Source organism: Papaver somniferum, chromosome 1, assembly GCF_003573695.1.
Source record: "Papaver somniferum cultivar HN1 chromosome 1, ASM357369v1, whole genome shotgun sequence".
NCBI lineage: Eukaryota > Viridiplantae > Streptophyta > Magnoliopsida > Ranunculales > Papaveraceae > Papaver > Papaver somniferum.
This window is the reverse complement of record NC_039358.1, coordinates 40698410-40717767: the sequence shown is the minus strand read 5'-3', so window position 1 is coordinate 40717767 and position 19358 is coordinate 40698410. Positions and strand designations below refer to the sequence as shown.

At 37.0% G+C, this 19358-nt stretch overlaps 1 long non-coding RNA gene across 2 annotated transcripts; it reads right to left on the bottom strand.

The window, feature by feature from the left end:
* Nucleotides 1-8626: 8626 nt before the first annotated feature.
* On the bottom strand, nucleotides 8627-11411 carry LOC113284078. 2 transcript variants are annotated; one of them, XR_003327904.1, is made up of 3 exons: nucleotides 9921-11411; nucleotides 9659-9801; nucleotides 8627-8949 (listed from the first exon to the last, which is right to left on the bottom strand). It is a non-coding gene; the product is annotated as an uncharacterized LOC113284078 (long non-coding RNA). The 2 variants fall into 2 exon arrangements; XR_003327903.1 differs by lacking the exon at nucleotides 8627-8949 and having other exon boundaries at nucleotides 9238-9801.
* Between the last annotated feature and the right edge of the window lie 7947 nt (nucleotides 11412-19358).

Genomic DNA, 19358 nt, shown 5'->3' with positions numbered 1-19358 from the left:
GTCGAACAAGAATAACACAAAATAAACAACAAGTTCGACTATCCATTGAAAGAGTTCGAATAAGCCGAACCATTAGGACATTTTCAAAACACTTGAGTTCGGCTTTAAATATATTGGCCGACCGTTCTTCCCCCGCAAAGTTCGGCTCTCATAGAACTGCCTAACCAAAACTGAACTCCGAAATAATCTGTAAAAATTCAAATTATTGGAGAATTGAAGCTAAAAATAAATAAATTAAACATCGTATACGAGTATACCTGTATATTATTAGCATGAGGTTCTCCATCAATGTATTCATCCTCTAGATTTGGCTTATAAAAACCATCATCTTGAGTTTCAGGTTGAGGTTGAGTTGGGGTTTGAGTAAAACATTCTCATAACCCAAAAAATAAGCCAAATTTGGATCATTGTTATAGTTGATGTGTATTTTATTGTCTTTATGAGATGAAGATTCTCCCGGATCATTTAAGTCATCCATTTTGAATCACAAAAATCCCTTAAATCTTAAAAACCTAGTATTTTTTCACTTGTTCTTCCTCTCTCAAAAACCCCAACTCTCTCACAAAACTCTGTTATTTTCAACTAACGTAACACTAACAACTTAACTTAGTCAATCATTAACATTACTAAATAATGACTATCATTAATACTAATCATAATCATTAACATTAATTATGTAAGAGTAGTAATGTCATTATCAAAAAAGGGAGGATAAGAGGTGATGGTGTTTTTTTATCTTTTTTTTTAATACGAAAGGAAATTATATTGAATAGAAGGTAATTACAATTGTTTATCTTCTTGAAGACGTAAAAAAATCCAAGAAGGAAAGTGATCACTCCATTCCTCCTCACTAGAAAGATTTCTAGCATATTTTGTTAGAGAATATGCAACATTTGCATCTCTATGCACATAAGTGCAAAGCCAATCCTCAAATTCAACTAATAATTCTAAACAATCCAAAATAATGTTTCTGGTTGTCCACTTTGTTGAATCCAAACTACCATTAATAGCTCTAATAACATTAGAGTAGTCTCCTTCTAAATGAAGCTTTCTGACTCCTTTACTTTGTGTCAAATTTATCGCCCCCATGAGTACGAAAGATTCATCTTGTTCCGGGTCTATAACTTTTGAGTGCCAGCATCTACATCCATTACAGTCACCTGTAAAATCACGCAGTATCAGTCGTATTCCAACATCCTTAATTAACTCTATAAATAAAGCATCAAAGTTAACTTTAACAAAGTGAATTTCAGGATTTTTCCATTTCTTGGCATTCCCATTTGAATCTGTAACAATCTCACTGTGGGTAATGTTTATTCTGAAACAAGTGAAAAAATTTATCTGGATATTATGAGCAACTTGTGAGTATGTCAACTGAACATTATCAAAATCTTTTTTACACCTGGATTTCCAAATGTTCCATAAAAAAAAACCCATACCAATTTAACATAGATGCATTAATATGTTGATAAGTACTTACCTTGAATATATTTGGAACCCATTCCTGCACATTTACATTTGCAATTTCATGAAGAAAATCAACATTAACAATAGACCAAACAACTTTGGCAAATTCGCAGTCAACGAATAACGGTTGCATTGATTCATCAAAATTGTTACAGTGAGGGCATTGTGTGCTCAAGTTAAGACAAAATCTAGCCAACCTATCATTAGAGGGTAGACAGTTGCTAATCGATTTCCACAGAAAATGTGGAATAGATTGTGGAAGTTTTGTTTTCCAAAACACCTTCCAGTTCACTAAAGTATTAGGAATGAAACCATTCTCAGCATTGGTATCATTCAAGATTGCTTTGTAAGCACTTTTAACACTAAACTCTCCATTCGAGATAGGTTGCCATCTAATTTGGTAACTACCATGCATAGGAATCATAATATAGTAATATTTATTATCTTGTTAACAGTGTCCTCATCAAAAAGACTGTGAAGCATATCAACATTCCAAGTGTTATTATCACTATCTATCAGCTGAACCACATGTTTCATATTGGTTGAAGAAAAATGACTATCAACAGTGTTTGGTATACTAGGTATCTATCTATTTTTCCGTTTATATATAAGATTCCCATCACCCACTTCCCAGCAAGCATGCTTTTTGCTAATATCTAACCCATCACATATACACTGCCATACTCATGAACCATTAGCAGAAAGACTACTACAACTGTACGAAAATCAGGTGAGTTCCGACCACTTCTGATTTCGCCGATTAAGGAACGTTGTGTCTTGCGAGCTAAGCTGTTATATATGGAAATACCGAGAATTGTGTGTCAAGAAAAGTATGTTGTGTTTAACGTTTCTGTGCTATAACATATATAAATTCTCAATACTAATACAGACTGGTTCCTAACTTTCTATCACATTCATGAAGCATAAGTCAATTGGATTTCAAAGCAGTGAAGTCCACCCCACCTTCAAGTAAAGCGGGTAATGCATCTTGTATAATTATGTTTAATTCAGATTTTGTTGGCAAATCTTTGGAGGCTTTTTCGGATAATAATCAATACTGTGCGTGCATCCGCTGATAATTCCAAGATGTCTGTTTATTCCATGAAACAACACTGTGTCGTGAGTTCACTCCAAGCTCTGTTGCAGAGAGAAGTACGCAAGCAAGGGTCATGTAATCTATTTCTTCTTCTTTTTGGTTTTTCGTTATCCTTCTCCTTTGTTTAGGTTGGGGCGTTGGGCTTCTTAACTCCGACACATATATCCCATTACAAAGCGTTATGTTCTCCAGTCCTGTCAAGTGTAGAGGAGAAGAATTTAGTCCCACATCTCTCAAAAATGCAAACTATACTTGATATTTAGACTTTAAGATTTGAGAAATGAACGTCGAGCTCGGTCGCGCGAGCATGTAACCCGAGTGGGGGACATTAAGATAGTTGGACGTTTCACCTGGTTAGGCACTGGTGCGCACACTACGTTGACTCGCCCACGGATCACGAGTTTATTTGCCCTATTTCCAACTCAGCCTGGTGAGCCGAGTCTTTTGAATGCCTTCATGTTGATTCCGCAGCATGCAATAGTTGGCCACAAAGGGATGAACATCTCATTTCCCATATTAGATGCAAGGCCAAGGCTTCAGGGACGGGAAACGTGCTTTACGTATTATATACCCTGCATTTCTCGCTGGGCTACTTCCTATCAAAATAGACTCGGGTCCCAATCCCTCCAAATAGCCATCGCGGCTAGCAATTCATATCTGCATCATCATATACCTAGTTTCCTAATAATTATCGGAAACAGAATTACATTCATAAAACACTCTGAAACCCTAGTCTCCTAGAAGTCTTTTGTTATTCTATATATGATTAAACTTGGTTTGTTATTTATGTTACATAAGGAGACCAGATTAGAATACAAGGTCGAGACAGCAAAGTTTATTGAAATGCAAAGAGAAGAAAAAATCACACAAACTGAATTGAAAGAAGAATGGAAACTATCATCATCTGCTTAAGTTTGATGGGTTCATTGGTTTTTTTAGCAGTGGGATTATGTTGCTGCTACAGAGCTTGTAGATCAAGAAAAGAAGACACAACCAAGACATCTGATATACCATACTTACATCCTTGTGTAATCTGATTGGATATATGAATGAATACATGTGCAATACTTATATTTTTAGGAATGAGTACCTAGTTTTTGATTTGATCTCATGCTAAATTATTATGATGCTTATTTTGTTGATGTGCACTGTAATGTGTGACCTCATCATATTTGCGCTAAAAATCAATTGAGCCAAAGACAAAGATGTGCCAGTTTTTATTTTCTTAAGAGCAAAGGAGTGATTAGATTAAAATTGGTACCTAAATTATTCGTTTAAATTTTGGTTTGACATGGCAATTGTTATATTAATCAGGTTCACGGATTTTTATCTATTTGATTTGCTGATTATATTAAGAAACAGAAATATAACTCTTGGATATACTTTTCCTTGATTGAGTCTGACTGTCTTGTTGATTCTCTTGAAAAGTATATTGGAGTTAGTCCATATAGATTGCTAACCGAAATATTGGGTGTGGTTGTTAGACCCCTGCCTTTTCCCAGTTCGTAAACCATAAGTTCAGTTGGGAACAGTTCACGAACCCGGTTGGCAAACCGTGGTGAACTGATTTTTATGAGTTGGATAAATTGGCGAACCCAGTTCATGAAGTGTGGTCAACTGAGTTCCAAGTCTAGTAGGGTTGGCGAACCTGGTTCACGGACCGCAATACCCTGACTCATGAACAAGCCTTATGGTTAGCGAACTATTATATCAATATTTGGAAGGATGTGTGGGTTCCTAGTTTAGCAAAGAAAGTTCCTAGTGATATGTCTTCTAGTTTAATCTCTAAAGTTTCTCAACTTATAGATAAAGATACTAGAAGTTGGAACTTTAACATGTTAGGAGCCTTGTTTACTAATGATGTTGTAGATCAAATTTTGAAAATTAGAATTCCCATGCAAGGCAGAGATCAACTCAGATGGTTAGGCACAAGAGATGGTAAGTTTACTGTGAAATCTGCTTATAATATTTTATTGCATGAATCTCATTATATTCAAAATATTCAAATTGTTGGTGTGCCACAATTTCCATGGAAGAAACTACGGAAGGTTCAACTACCTCCTAAAGTTCTTCACTTTATTTGGAGAATCTTACATAATTGTGTTGCAACTAGAGATAAACTTCATAAGGTGGTTAATAACATTGACCCTCTCTGCCCCATGTATAAGTCCAATGATGAAACTTGTCAGCACTTGTTATTAGATTGTCATATATCTCAAAGGTTATGGTTTGTTCTTGGTCACTCTTTAATAGGTTTAAGATCAAATACTAACCTTACAGAATGGTTAGCTGATTTATTCAATGCGAATAATTTTTAGGACAATACAATGCAGGTAAGGATAAGGTATATTTGTTGTGTACTATGGTGGATATGGAAACATAGATGTACAATTGTGTTTGACAAAATGCAGTTTAATCCCACCAATTTCATTCATACTGTGAAAGATTTTATTAATGATTGTGAAACTGTTATCCTACCAGTAATAAGGGTTGTTGCAGAACATGGTACTATTACATGGCATCCACCAGAAGAATCTGTTTTGAAACTGAATTTTGATGCTTCCTTCATTTCGGTTGTATAACTAATGGGATTTGGTCTACTTATTCGTGCTGCTACAGGTTCCTTCGTCGAAGCCAAAGGAGGGATCGGTAAAGCCATAGATGAAGAGTAGGCAGAAACTGTAGCAGCTTTAGAGGCACTGCGATGGGCTAAAGGGAAGACATTCAACATCTGGTGCTTGAAGGAGACTGCCTCAATGTAATAAACGCTATTAATGGTGTTATTGGTTCAATAAATTGGACCACAAATAGTGTGGTTCAAGATTGCATTTCTATTCTCAGAACTTGTCCTAGTTGGTCTTGTAGCTATGTTAAGAGAGAAGCAGATGAAGTAGCTGACTCTCTAACTAAAAAGTCAAGAACAAACAATAGTTCTTTATGTGATGATCATCCACCAGACTTTCTAATAAGAAAACTGGAAAGGGATATAAGTCATGTAGCAGTTTAAAGTCTTAATCAATTTCGATTTCCAATTAAAAAAAAAAGTTGTTGGGCCCTCGAGTGGGGCCAGAAACTCAAGATTCCCTACCGGTGGGGTCGAAAATACCAAAACCTAATGGTGGGAAAAACCTAAGATTCTTATTGGTGGAAATACTCTGTGGTGGAGCCATGAACTCTAAGAAGAGAACTTGATTCAGCTTTTAACCACAACAGAAAAATTCACCTGAAATCATTTATCAATTAATTATCAATTAATAATAGCTTAAAACAATCTAGTACCGTTGGTATACATTGATGATGGGTGATTTATCGGCTGGTTGGGGTGGTGTTCGAGTCATTTCCCCGTATTCATGAACCGGTCCACTTTCGGTTCCTCTCCTCATCTCGTCTGAATCTAAGCTTGAATCCACCATCTCCATCTATCTATCAGACGGTGTTAATCCAATGGTCTATATCGGGTAGTCCTTTTCAGGTCGGTTCTTTGCTTTCGTTGTAACATGGTTTTAGATCGCTACGTGTCACATATACATAAAATGTGGTGTCATCCCTCTCAGGTGCCACAAGGCTTTGGAATCTCTCTATGACTATATCTCAGAGAAACCGGTAAGAAATACAGAGAAGGCCCTTGCCATCGCAGACTACTATAACTGCACGGAATTAGGCTATAACAGTGAGTTCCGACCACTTCGGCTTTCGGCGATTAAGTAACATGCCGTGTTGGGTCTCTGCGATCTAAGCTGTTATATATATGGAAGTACCGGGAATTGTGTGTCAAGAAAAGTCTGTTATGTTTATAAGGTTTCTAAACCCTAGCTACGGTCATATAAATTCTCTACAGACTGAACAGCGTTCAACTCGGTTTCAAGGCATTAAAGTTCCACCCATCTTCAAGTAAAACGGGTACTTGGATTCAAAACTGAGTCAGATTTTGTTGGCAATTTGGAGGCTTTTAATCATACAGTCCGCTCAATGCTGCTAATACCAGGATGTCTGTTTTACTGTTAATTCCATGAATCAGTACTATGCCATCCAGCGAGTTCGTAGTGTTCACTCCAAGCTCTGTTGCAGAGGAGGATTCACAGAAGGAAGATTTTTATTTATGAGAAAGCAAGGGTCATGTAATCTTCTTTTTCTTCTTAATTTTCTTTTTCTTTTTTTTTGTTTTTTGTTTAGGTTGGGCTTCCTTAACCTCTGAAATATATTAGCCCATTATAGTGCGTGATGTTTTCCAGCGCTGTAAGAAGAACGTGCAAAGGAGAAGGATTTAGTCCCACATCTCTCAAAAGCGATAACTATACTTGATATTTAGATCTCAAGATTTGAGAAATGAACGTCGAGCTTGGTCGCGCGAGCTTGTAACCCGAGTGGGGACATTAAGATGGTTGAACACTGGTCGGGTTTCACTTGGTAGGCACTGTTGCGCACACTATTGACTCGCCCGCTCCAAGTTGGGAGTTGATCGCATTGTCCGGGCGTAGGCTTGGGTTCTGTGATCACTATAGCGGAGGGCACCGCGTCAGGCTGGTTTCACAGAGCAACGAACACCTCCCTCTTTCGACAGTGGAAGGATCACGAGTTGATGTGCCACAGTTCCAACTCAGCCTGGTGAGCCGAGCCAGTTGAACAACCATTTTTTTCCCTGGATTTTTTTCACTCAGTCGGCTCATCTATAATTTTGCAGCACGCTAATGGTTCGCCCATGTCTTTTTGTTGGACCTAACCTCGTTACACTTTTTATTATCCCAAATCATTGCCATTTGCACCTAAAACAAATCGAAAAATATGATACTACTACAATTTTAAAATCAAAGTGGTTCGTCTGCGTCCCCAAAGGCCAATTTGACAAAAAGGAACAACTTTGAGTGTCTCTTCCCCGTCGCCGGCTCAGTTTCTTGGTCAACAATGATTCAACTAGTATATAATCAGAAACTTTATTATATTCCATTCACAATTACAAAAGAAAACAAAAACTTTAAAATTACAAAAGAAAACATAACTGAAAAACAATCATAGATCAGTCATTTACATAAACTTGCAAGATATAAAGATTAAAGTTTACACATATATGTATATATGAAGACAGTTTTCTTACTCATGAAGCCTAATAACTGAATTGATCAATCGCTAACGCATATAAATTTCTTCCCATAGCTGAATTCATCAATAGCTTCTTTGCAACATATGACCTCGGCCGTTCGAGCATGAAACCTCGTACGGTTGCGGCCAATCAAGGGAAGGGGATCAAACCTTAATAATAGGAATGATCATGAGTCGTGACAGACATTATAAAGTGAGCACAAACCACACTGATGATGATGAAGTGCTAAACGAAGCACTCAAAGAAGAAGCTATTACCTTGCTGATCAACTGCTTTTATAGCGTACGAAATGGATATTTCCGCCCAAAAATTTAAACTCGTGCAAAAATAAATTCTTGGTGGACTGCATTTGTATCCAGACGAGGTACAAAAATTGATTCTTGTATTATTTGAAATATGATCGCATTCAAACTAGTGCAAATTCCAAGTATACAATGATCAATCGAGGCATCAAGCCTATCAACTAGAAATGTAACCATTTGGGTGGAAATAAGAAGGCCTTTTGTATATAAAAATTGCTAGTTGTATGATGATGGGGTATGTAATGGAGTATGATTTATGGAGCACTAATTTCCAATTAATTATGTTAATCTTAACATAAAGTAGTCACTAATCTAATTATTCAATTTTCAATTAGTTTTTCACTTGTTTAATACAACTACGCACAAAGTTAGGTAGTTTTAGAGTGTGACGATCCTCTACGTAAGATTCTACCAAACTTAAAAACTCATTTTTTTTTTGTTTTGATCAGAAACTTGAAAACCCATTTTGTTGTCGATTGGTCAAGTTATTCAGCCTTTGTAAGACAGCTTTGGATTGCCTATCTGGATTGCCCCTGTGGCAGATAGTGTTTGTGCATTTGCGTTTGTACGCAAAAAAAAAAGTAGATTACTGCCTGGTTGAAATGTTTCTCTAAAACTCACAACAGTATGTTGTAGATCACTCCTATAAACTCACAGGGCAGAATCATAATCAAACTAAAAATATCAAGCAAGGTTCGTCTGCAAAATCACAGGATCATAAGATCTTTTTTAATACATTCCTTCGCCAGTAGATAAGCCTCCTAATTTATCTTAGGATCATTTTACAGTCATGTATCTAAAATTCCAACTGAAAGTTCATTTACTAAGTTAGCAGGTACCGATTAACAAAGAAATAGTTGGGATACTTGACTCACAAGTCCCCTGTATTTGCTAACACTATATACCTCCAGGCGCCCAGATTTTGATAACGTAGCGTTGCAGTGATCAAACCTAATAGTACTGCCTGCACACTGCAACTGCATAACCTGCAAAGTCGATCATTAGTATTCCAATACCAGCGTTCCGATTTCCAAACTTAAAAAGGAGCATGCAATAGGACCCTGGTAACACTCATCGTTATGAGAACGCAACCTACAAAGTCAATTATTAAAACTCCAACGCCAGCATTTCGATTTCCAAACTTAAAGGGAGCGTGGACACCAACTTTGCAACACTCGTTATAAACAAAATGCATGGAGATTAAATGGAGAAAACATACAGCATGATGAATATATGTAGAAAACATACTGGATGAACAAGTGTTTGCTGCAACATTGAGAAAGGAGGGGGGAGTCGCTCATGAATTTACTTCTTGGTTAATGAATGTACTATACAAATATGTATGTTCACATAACTACAGGGGCATTCTCATGTTCTCCACATGGATTCCAACCCACATGAAAACAAATCGTAGTCTACGAAGCTACTATGTGGCTCAAAAGATTGAAAGTTGAAATCCTAAACAAGAAATCCTTTATTTCCCAAGGCAAAGCTAATTTTAGATATTAGATGGTACAAATACTCCTTGAGGCAAATAAAACTCAAACAAAGAAAGCGTGTAATTGCCTTTACTAGCATGAAAAACACATGAAATCCAAGCAGAATGTGATCCTACATTGTTCTGTATATGCATTCTGGCATCAAAAATGATAAATTTGTGAAAATATTGTCCACACGCCTTAGCTTTGCTGGTACCTTCACAAGTTCAGCTAGGTATTCACTCTTCTGCTAATTTAGTTCACAGCGTCTATACAATTTACACATGTTCAATCTGTGCATCACTGCTTATCGTATGTAACTGTTGTAGAAACTTTGTTTTGAGCCTAGAGCAGACACACCTATCAGAAATCAAACCTAAACAATCACGATAATTATCATCCAACAAAACAAGGAAAATAAAGGAAAACCTTAAGTGTACATAAGAACTTTCTGAGAAACTGGAGGTCTTAATACATACCAGCATAGTTTGATTAGAAGTTGGCTAGGCAGTTGAGATGCCACTGGTAAGGTGTACCCCTAATCTTAAAGATGGAAGCTGACCTTCTTAACTGAATATCGTAACTACAAAACTCCTTCAAGCCCTCCCTGTGTGCCTCATCAGGTATATGGCAGGCCCTAAATATGATTTTAACTGTAGGAGTTGTAACAATTGCATAATAACGAGCAGATGGGACCGGTTGGTAACCAAAGATGGATGAGGGTCGCTCCACACCACTTAAACTAGGCGCATCATCAACATTGTATTTCTCTACCCATTCATATTCTCGATGTTGATTATTCTTCTTCTCCTTATCCTCCTTCAAAACCCATAACTTCAGCTTCCCCGCGGACACATAATCAAGGAAATAGACTGCTCCATCGATCTCAAGTAGATTAGAATCATTCAAAGCTCTCTTTGGATATCTTATTGTGTAGAATGTTTCTCTACTAACATCGAAAGCAAGTATTTTTCTCTAACCATCGCTTGAATAACTCTCAAACCTATCATGGGTCAACCAATAGAAAGACCCACTAGCAAACCTCGGTTGAAGGTCATCATGCCGTAAACGAGGATACAATTCCGAAACAACCACATCTCTCCATGGTTCACTTTCAGTACCTAGAGTAAGAATCTTGAAAAAGTACTGGCCGTTCAGTATCTGAAACCGTCCAGTATAATAATAAATACAAAAAACCTTGTACTTTTTCATGATTGAATCATAAGCCAACTGCGGAAGGAACTCATAATAATTCCTTAGACAAGCAATATCTTGAAGAATAGAAAGGTTAATTGAATAACCAGTGATTGGATTATAAACATGATTAGTAACAAGTCCATCTTCTACATAAGATAAAAGTAGTAAACCATTAAGAGAATCTCGAATGAAAAGTCTATTGTTTACCAAACCAGTTTCAGGTCTAAAATGAAAAACCTTCTTTTCTTTCTTATCAATATCATAGAAAACAACACCATTAGATCTCATAAAATAAGAATCATTATCTCTGTCAAGATTATTATCACTATGAAAAAGCCAAATAAATCCACGATCACTATAACTTCTGCTTAAATGTAAACCGATAAATTTCGAATCATTGACAATTAAATTAGACCATGATTTGCATATACATCTGAATCTCATTAAACTATCAACAGGAACTCTTGTTAAAATATCATAAATAACAATATCATGGGAAAGATGAGGAAGAGAATTACTGAATCCTTCGGAATCGCCATACTTGACCTTCTTCTTTATCTATTGCTGTGTTTCAATCCATTTCTGCTTACCGGTGGCCATTTCGATAACAACGAAACCGGTTTGAACACTTGGAATGGTGAATCTGAGATTTTTTATTTCATCTTTAAAATGGAAGAAGAATTTCTGGAAATCGTTCAAACCCTAGAGCTCTCAACAACAGAAGAAGTAGCCGAAGACACTCTCTCTCTACACTCTCGAGTGGAGACCTCGTACAAGACTCTATCTAGGCTTTTGTGGACCATGGATTACTTGGTATAAATTTCGTGATCCAAGCCCAAAATGAAGCCTTGATCGGAAGAACAGTTCTACCACACTGGCAGATTGAAATATTTCCGGTGTAAATGTAGTTGCAGGAAATCCTACAACACACCCCTTGTATTATTATAACTATGATTTCTAAGTTTAAACTTATTTGATATGAAAATAAAGATAAAGATAATGAAAATAGAAAATAAGACCAAAATTTACGTGGTTCGATCAATTTGATCTACATCCACGGATTTAGGTTTTACTATGATTATTTGTAATTACATCTTGATTACATGGAGACTCCATTAATGAGTATTTGGAGTTTTAGGTTCTTGAAGGAGGAAGAAGAAGGAGATAATAATAATACAACCAATTCTACTTTCTCTCTCTACAGAATGTATCCTCTCCTAAAGTGTGTCTCTCTTTCTGATTATCTATCCCCTTTCTCTCTCTTGCCTTTCTCTTTATATAGGATTCTACCTAGTGGGTGACAGCTCATATGCAGCTAAGATTTCCCCTAATTTCGGATCTGGCTTGCGATGATATCGCAAGCTTACAAATGTTAACTTCTCAAACATCCTAAATTTCGCACGATCATCATACTTTTCTCACGTTTAAGCTGATGTCATATGTTATGTCATTTCTGAAATCATAATGCGATGTCTTCGTGATGTATTGCTAGTAATTTCGCAAGCATGTCGTTGTTGCGAGATTCTGTTCTTACATCTTGCCTCTTTTTTCTTGAATATTGCTTGAAAAGCGATCTTTAAGAAAAAATCCACCTTGTTGTAGTAGTTCTTGGAGGAACGAGCGAAAGAATATTGGACTTGAAAAGTATGTACTTGCCTCTATTGTTTTGTGAAGTTCTGGAGCGTTGCAAAGTAAATAAGAAGTATCATCTTTTGAAGTATGCGAAGCATAAAGTATCCTTGAAGAAGTATAAGAAGCATGAAGTATCCTTGATGAAGTATAAGAAATATTCAATTCTCGAAATGTAAGAAGTATCCGTCCTTGAATGAGAATAATAAGTATTGCCTCTATTCATGCGAAATTATTACTCCATTTTTGGTGATTCTTGCCGAGAAGATAAAGAACATAAAATGTTTTCTTGGTAATCCATAGTTGCCTATGTTCTTTATCTATGAGGGTAGAATCTTTGAGAAAATGTTGAATGTGCGAATTGTTTCTTCATTCTCATCTTTCCTATGTCTCATGTTTTGTGCTCATGCCATAGTATAATCTCTTCAAGTTGCTTATAATTGTGCGAAATAATTGAGCGAAATGATCATATCGTTCGGAATAATCACATTCTGTGAAATAATCACATTCTGCGAAATTCTGACGCATTCTGCGAAATTCTGACACATTCTGAATAATCGTACGAAATTCTGACACATTCTGCGAAATTCTGACACATTCTGCGAAATTTTGAATAATCCTGCAAAATTCTGAAACATTCTGCGAAATTCTGAATAATCCTGCGAAATTCTGACACATTCTGTGAAATTATGAATAATTCTACGAAATTCTGAAAAATTCTGCGAAATTCTGAATAATTCTGCGAAATTCGGCGATATTATTGCGAAGTTCTGCAATATTATTCCGTACAGTTTTGTAAAGTACTTGTGCGAGTATAATGCTTATGTGATGATTATGTTATGAAATGCTTATGCAATGCTTTTATGATGCGAGTATGATGTTTGTATGATGAGAATGCTTATCTATTGCAATGTATAGCTAATGTTTGCGTTACTTAGCTCATTTTGCACGCTAAAATTGATGTAGCTTTAAATTGCCTCCATTCTCCATTTCTCTGGCTTTTTCTTTAGTGTATGCATTCCTCTTCGTGTAGTTATTGTTCCTCACAAGTTCTTACTTGTGTTTCATCTTTCCTTTTTCCTGCACTATTAGTATCTCATAACAGTATGATCATAATATCAAGTCTGCGGCATTTTCACTGCCTCAGTTTCATTTCCATGTACATATTCGCAAGCTTGTTTGCTTACATGTAATCATTCTCGCAAGCTTACATGCTTACTCATTTTCTTATGTGGTCTTATTTTTCCTTCCTAGTTAAAGGTCTTATTTTGCCACCTCTTGTCATTTCGACAAAATCGCAGGACGTCTTTGCACTTTCATGCAAAAACCCATTGATCTTTCCTTAACTTTTTCTTTTGTATTATTGCCTCTTCAGGATTGTTGCGACAATATGACAGGCCTAAATATTCTTGCGAAAATAAAGCCCCATGACATTGTCGTCTTGCGACGAAATCGCAGGACGTCTTCACACTTTCATGTAATGACCCATTGATCTCGTCTTATCTTTTTCTCTAGTATTATTGCCTCTTCAGGATTTTTGCACAAATATGACAAGCCTTAATACCCTTGCGAGTAAAAAGCCTCATGACATTTGCGTCTTAAGACACTTATCAGCTCCCTAATGGAGGGTGTCGCCTTTATCTCCCCCATGGTTGCCCCTTCAAGGAGGCGTACTTCTACCATACAAGGTTAGCTCCTCCCATCCGGTCTTAACAACAACCAGTTGTTTTCGCAGCCTCTTATCCCTTTTACCTATAGGGCTTATGGTTACGACACTGCACCCTAAGTGGGGTTTTCTTCGGGCCGAGTGCAGTATAAACCAAGACTTGTCAAGAATGGCAAGGACGCTTCAAACGCCCCTGGCACTCTTGACTCAACCGTGTACCTCGGCGCCTTGATCAGATTCTGCACTCCTTGGGAGAGTCTTTATTACCTTAGTCGCCAAACCTAAGTCATATGCTTAGTCTGAGAATCCAAGGTGTCTCTCCCGGATGGGCTTTATTGACCCCAAATCTACATGACACAGGTTTCAGGGAGGGTGTAACCTTTTCCCTGAGTCATGCTACAGGTACCCCCTTCTATGACGTACTTTAGGTCTTACATTTTCCTCTTGCAAAATTTTATTCGCGAACTAGGGTGTACGCCATAAAGGTTCGCCCCATTATAATCTTAGATTTTTATGGATCTTAGATTGTCTCTTGCAAAATTTTCGCGTTTCTTTGTTCTTTTATTCTTTCATTCATTCTTTCATTCTCATAATATCATATCATTTGAAGCAAAGTAAATATTCAATAGAAATTCTAATACATTATAATTCTGAAATCTTTGTAATTGTGAAATCTTTGTAATTCTTCGATTGTTTCGCATTTTGTAAATCAAATCAAAAATCTTTTTATTCTCTGTAAAAGAAATATTCTAGAGAAACATATAAATTAAATTTTCTCAGTTTTCTGTAATTTTGGAATCTCGCAATCTTTGTAATTTTGAAGTCTTTGTAATCTTGAAATCTTAGTAATCTTTATAATCTTTGAAATCTTTGTAATCATGCGATTGAATCGCTTTTTTGTAAATCAAATCAAAAATCTTTTTATTCGTTCTTAATATAAAGTAAAATGTTCAAGGAAGTGGTACTTATCTTTCATCTGAGTCGTTGTTGTTGTCAAAGAAGTGAATAAATGCCTTGAAATGTATGAATTTCGCGCATCAAAAAGAAGTGTGAGAAGTGAGACTTGAACCCTTGATCTGCTTCTTGGATTTTCTCGCACCATACCAACTATGCTAAGCCTCTTTTGCGAAATAATCAAAGTTCTTGCGAAGTAATCAAATTCCAACTGTGTAAGAAGCAATTTTGTATAAATTTCGCATAATAAAAATAAATATACGAGAAGCAAGAATTGATCCCGCGACCTGCTGCTTGCATTCATGCCTCCTGACCAACTGTGCTAACCCTCCCTTGCGAAATAATCAAAGACTGTGCGAAGTAATCAAATATCAACTCTGCCAAATGAATATTTGCGAAGCAAAAATTATTTGGTCGCAGGGAGAATCGAACCCATGTCCTCTAGTTTGCATACTCCTTCTCTGACCATCTGCGCTACTTGTTGCTTGCGAAAGAAACACACAATGTTGTACTTTATTCCATTTCTTCGCCTTTAGGATTTCAAAAATGTGCGAAAAATTAAGCTTGATGAGGGATTCGAACTCGAGTGTTACAACTCACTCTAGCGAAGCTTGACCAACTGTGCTACCTCTTGTTTGCGAACTAATGAAACAATATTGCGAAATTATTCATTTTTCGATATCTGTAAAAAGAAGAAAACTATGCTTACAGGGAAGTTCGAACTTGCGACCACGAACGTACATATTGTTCTCTTGACCAATTGTTTAAGAATCTCTTTGCGAAATAAACGCACAATGTTTTTCTCTTATTATTTTATTCTCCCATGCAAATGAGAAGAAAATGAAAAATATGTGTCTCTGCGAAATTCGGACCCGTGACCTATCGCTTACTCGCTCCAACTCAAACCATATGTGCGAATTTCTGTTTGTGATAGAAATTGCAGCATCTGCCTCTTATCTTTTCTTCGTCCTTCCTTAACTTCTTTCACATTTGCCTTCTTCTCCTGAACATGAAAATCTTCCACTGAAACTTCCATTTTCTCCTTAAATTTCACCACAACAACTAATTTTTTTCTCTCACTATTTTCATGTCTTTGAATTGTTGATGATGTTTACTCCCTGAAAGTGTGATTTCTTCCATAAAATTTCCATTTTTGAACCTATATTTTGTAGATTTAGAAAAATATGAACAATAGCTAATCTTCATGAAAATTTCTTGAATCAACAAGTTACAGGAAGGGTAAATCCTTTACTCGTTCCCTATTTCTAGCGCCATTATGTAGTTGCAGGAAATCCTACAACACACCCCTTGTATTATCATGACTATGATTTCTAGATTTAAACTTATTTGATATGAAAATAAAGATAATGAAAACAGAAAATAAGACCAAGATTTACGTGGTTCGATCAATTTGATCTACATCCACGGGTTTAGGTTCTACTATGATTATTTGTAATTACATCTTGATATGTAGACTCCATTAATGAGTATTTGGAGCTTTAGGTTCTTGAAGGAGGAAGAAGAAGGAGATAATAATAATATAACCAATTCTACTTTCTCTCTCTACAGAATGTATCCTCTCCTAAAGTGTGTCTCTCTTTCTGATTATCTATCCCCTTTATCTCTCTTGCCCTTCTCTTTATATAGGATTCTACCTAGTGGGTGACAGCTCATACGCAGCTAAGATTTCCCCTAATTTCGGATCTGGCTTGCGATGATATCGCAAGCTTACAAATGTTAACTTCGCAAACATCCTAAATTTCGCACGATCATCATACTTTTCTCACGTTTAAGCTGATGTCATCTTTTATGTCATTTCTGAAATCATACTGCGATGTCTTCGTGATGTATTGCTAGTAATTTCGCAAGCATGCCGTTGTTGCGAGATTCTGATCCTACAGTAAATTTTTTGGAGACCTCGTTTTATCTAGCACTAGTAAGGCAACATGTGCGATGCAATGCTTGAATTGGATTCTTTTAACAACACCAAATTTGATAATAATGAAAAAAAATTCTTAAATAAAAATTTAATATCCTTGTTTGTACTCATTACGTAGATAATTTAAAAAGCTTTCCAAATATATTAATTTTGCAAAAATCCGATGTGTGTATTTTTAAAGATATCTAAATTTTGATTTTTTTGATCTCTTTTTAAAACAATGGCATTCCTATAAATATACAAATATTAACTAAAAGCTTAATTAATAGGGATATTATTGTCATGTGAAAAACCTTCACCAAAAAAGAAGGCTTCACCAAAAATACCTCTTTTCTTTATATTAGTATAAGATGTCAATGTTACAAATTACTTGGCTGGTTGGTCCATATTTCAAATCAGTAGTTGAAATTCCTCTTAGGATTTGGCACAACAAATAAATCTCTGATGGGCCTGAAAGGGTGGCTGATGAGTGCCAAATATTGTATATTTTTATCTCTTTTTGTTGGCATTTAACTCATCTTTTGCGCATTAATTCTACATTTTATCCCATATTCTGTATTTTCATTGTTTTCAAGAATAAATATTTTTATTAATTAATTTTGCATTTTTTAGGTAATAAATAAAGTCTGGATGAATTGCGGAGCAAAAAGAGCAGAAAAGTAGTAAAAAGCCGGGAGGAATTACGCGAGGAAGCCGCGAAGAATGTTGTGCACAAGACCAAGAGGGTAGAAATGGGCTCAAGAAGGAAGAATTGTTCTTAAAGAAGTTATGGGCCTGGCACACCCAAGGCCCAAAATCCTTTCTCAAACCCATTTCCATTACCCAAGCCCGTCTCGGATTTCAGCCGTCAGATTGAAGCCTCTCAGCATCCTACGGTCGCTCCATCGTCGCACATCAATCTCCGAAGCTCCTGCTTTACATCGCAGCGCCGATCTCCATCTTGGGCCGTCCATTTCGTTGTATTCCTCCATCCGACGGTCGCTACCCATAGCCTCCCACCTCATCGTTGGATCCACCTACCATCGTCACATCCTACGGATCATCTCGCCAAACATCGACTCAGATAATCCCGCCTCACACCCTAGCACCAAAGCCTATACTACCACCCAAACACCCCCTTCTTCCCAAAACTCGATCTCATCTTCCTCCACCCGACAGTTGCAGAGCTGCAACTGCAACACCATGTACGCCACCACCATCTCTTCCATCACCACCTCGAGCTTCACCATCATCCAGCTCCCTAGTATTTCCCTTTCTTGTTCTTAGCATCAACCCTAGGTGCTACAGATAAGAAAGAGAAAAGCTAGGGCATCAGTAGACTGAATTGGGAGCTGTGGAGCAGAGGAGGAGCAGAGGGAACATCAACAGGGCATGGGTCGAGCTTAATTCAGAAAATTGGTGAGAGAATTTGATTTTCCCCAAAATTTTAGGGTTTCGAATTAGGGTTTGTATTTTTTGTTGTAAACTATAAATAGGAACTGATGTGTAGAGAGAAAACTGTTCTTGGACTAGCCAAGTTTCCCCCTAATTGGGTTAGCTTAATTTCAATTGTTACTGTTTTATCTTGCTCCTGTTACATTGCACTGTTAACCATTTGCATATGTTTTTATTGTGATGTGTATGATGTTGTTGTGTGTATCTGTTTGATGTTTGTTAGCATGTTCTAATTCACCACTAGGGTGAAGATGAAACCTTAAAGCCACTGTGTAGGAGATTACAATTTTTGCTTTTCATCACTTTGCTCTCACATTGTATGTCAGGCATACTCTGTAGTTAGGATACCCCTGTGACTGAAAGTGCAGCAACCCATGTGAATTGCTTATGGTCCAAACCTCAGACTAGTTATGCTTTAATCAGATAACTAGTACCTTGGGAGGACATTTTGGTTGCAATTGGAATATCCAACTTAGTCTAGGTTAAGAGGTGGAATCAATGCCCTAGTTTGCCATCCATCTTCAACTGTTAGTATTGTTTTCTTTCATTTGTTTGGTTTACATGCATTTTCTGTTTTGCATTTTCACTGCTTACTTTTGCTCCTGCTGCAGTTCTTCTATTTGCTACAATTGCTGCTGCAGCTCTTGTGCTGCTGTGCAGTTCTTTTTCTGTCACTTTTGCTGCTGCTGCATTTCTGCAACTGCTGCTGTCAAGCTGCAGCTGCCTTTCTCTTCTACTGCAGCACTTGTGCTGCTTTGCTTCCTCTCCTGCCCTGCAACTGCTGCAGCCCTTGCTCCTGCTGTTGCTTCCCCTGCTAGTGCTGCTGCTGCAATCCCTGCTGTGCACCTGCTCCTGTTGTGCATTTCCCATGCAGTTGCCAAGCCAAGTCCAAATCACTCCCAAAGGCCCAGATTCTTTACTAAAACAGAAGCCCAAGGTCTAGACCAACTGTAAGACCAAGGCCAAAGCCTAGTTCTCTGTTAAGCCCAACTCATAGTTGAACTGCTGAGCCCAAAGCTCAAATCAGCTCACTGAAACAGAGCCCAACTTTCAAAAACCAAGCCCAAATCAAATTGAACTGTTGAGCCCAAGGCTCAA